Raw genomic sequence first — 2634 nt, forward strand, 5'->3', positions numbered from 1 at the left:
GGAGGTGGGCTGTCTTTAGAGTGGTCGGAATGCGGTGTAGGATGAGAGATATCTGGGTGGCAATAAATGCAGCCATGTACAGATGCTTGGTGTTTGTGTGTTTTGGTATGGATAAAATGGTTGGTTTGACGTTCTGGCCTCCTAGCTTCACAGAGGTGTGCGGCAAGCATAGGGTGACAATACTAAGATCGTCCATTTCCCATTTGGATTTTGCGCGAAAATCGATCGTTGGGCAGGTCCGTGCTTAAGGACTGTGTGGGTATGTTCAGACATGATTGACGCTTATGGAGCTAGGGATCAACAGCAATTTTTCAAAATCAAATCCAGAATCTGAATCTGTGTTTTTCAGTTTAAATAATTTGCTACTTTTATTCATTCCTTTTCCAGTTGTAAATAAACGATTTTTTGGTTTCCACGCTGCTGTTCCTAAGCTCTAGTGATTGGTCCCTGAAAAGAGAAGGTGAAGGGAAAATGTTTACACAGCCCTGAGGGAAGAGTCAATGGTAAATATGGAGAAATCAGGACAAAAATTCCTGTCAGCTTTCTAAAAGGAATTGTTTATTTTTGCTTTCTCAGATGTCTGATTATCTCAAGAGTGTATAGCATGTCGATCTTTTAATAGACATTTTTATACAAACACCAGTAAGAAGAAAGTGCACAGTGGACATTTACAGTATGAGTGCTGTCAGTAGGTGGTGTTACTCAGTGCTAAGTGATAAATTATTTATTTGTTTCACTCAAACACACTTATACAAACATGACTAAGTGAGTACAGGCTGGTGTGTCAGTTCAGACATCCTTGTCTGCATTTGTCTGATGCTTTTATGCTGGGTGATGTGAGAGAAAAAGCTGTACATCCTCAATTGCTAACATTACAAGCAACCACTCTTTAAAGTGTCAAGTGTCAGAGCTCTAGTGCTCTGATTATTTTCTCATCACCATAGAAAATCAGCCTGACAAAGAATTCTCTTTTAGAAAAGGTTGAGATGTTAGACTTCTTACGGATTGTACAGGTCAATGAATGAAAACTTGAGCACCTTTCTTTAGACAGTGTTTGTAAAGAAAAGATGCTCTCTGCTTCTCTATTTTAGAGAAGACAAACAAAGCGAAGAAATGCAGTCCTGTAGGCTAATACTCTTCTACTTCTACTCGAGGTTTCTGCCTCTTAAAAGGAAGTTTTTCCTCGCCTTTGTTGCCAAGTGCTTGCACATGATGGGAAATTGTTTGGTGTCTGTAAATAATAAAGTGTACAGTATAGCCCTGCTCTAAATGAAAAGCGCATGAGAAAACTTGTTGTGAATTGCTGCTATATAAATAAAATTGAAAGATGAAGTCAGAGCAAGGATTTTGTGCCAACATTGTTTATACTGGACTAGTAAGTCATGTCAACTCCCTCTTAATAGAGATCACTATGCCAGTTTTTTATACATTCATATAAGATGCTTTAGCTACTGAGGGTGTAGACAAATTTAAATACATTATTTGGATAGGCACAGATATTTAACTCTGAAAATATACTACAAATATCTTATTTAATTAATTTAGATAAATATTTAAAATTATAGAATTTTATTTAGAGGTCAGACACGCTCAACAACTTTGAGTATAAATACAGATTTTGTTACAAACAGGTACAGATCATAGCTTTACACTACACCCCTTATGGCTCCTTGAAATGTTCTCTAGCTTTTCAAGAAGATGCTTTTCTCCAGTGAATAAAAAATGAATTCAAGCCACCAAGGACAAAACTTGAAGAATACGTGTTTTAGTGTTAAGTTCCATGTTCCACCTTTTGTGGAGTGGCACAAGGTTACAGGTGCATGAACTGATGTAGGTAAGTAAGTAAGTGTAGAGTTAAGTAACTCTTCCCACCACTTGATAGTTAACAGGAAACTGGAAACAAATAGCGATTACCGGTTTTAAAGTCCGACATTGGATGTCTGGGGCAAAGACATAAGTGGAGTGACATTATTATACAGAGGGGTGTGAGATGGATTGCAAAAATTTGGACTTGTGAATTGGAACACGGAAGAACACTGTGGTTAACTTTTTAACCATGACCGGCATTCCTGAACCTTAACCAAGGCTCTATTCAGAACTGCCTACTACATACTACTGCCAACCGCAGTATGAAGTATTCAATTACATTTTTATTATATAGCGCCTATTATATAACAACTGAGCGCTTTTTATAAAAGAGAGCGGGAGCAGAGAAGAAAGGAGCATCATGGGAAATCCCCTCGCAGTCTAGGCCTATAGCAACATAACTAAGAGATGGTTCAGGACTCACCTGAGCCAGCCCTAACTATAAGCTTTATCAAAGAGGAAAGTCTTAAGCCTACTCTTAAATGTGGAGATGGTGTCTGCCTGCTGAACCCAAACTGGAACCTGGTTCCACAGGAGAGGAGCTTGATAGCTGAACGCTCTGGCTCCCAGTCTACTTTTGGAGACTCTAGGAACCACAAGTAACCCGGCATTCTGGGAGCGCAGTGCTCTGGTGGGGTAGTAAGGTACTATGAGCTCTTTAAGATAAGATGGTGCCTGACCATTAAGAGCTTTGTAGGTGAGAAGAATGATTTTAAATTCTATTCTGGATTTTACTGGAAGCCAATGCAGAGAAGCTAAGACAGGGTG

This window comes from Micropterus dolomieu, linkage group LG08, assembly GCF_021292245.1.
Source record: "Micropterus dolomieu isolate WLL.071019.BEF.003 ecotype Adirondacks linkage group LG08, ASM2129224v1, whole genome shotgun sequence".
Classification (NCBI taxonomy): domain Eukaryota; kingdom Metazoa; phylum Chordata; class Actinopteri; order Centrarchiformes; family Centrarchidae; genus Micropterus; species Micropterus dolomieu.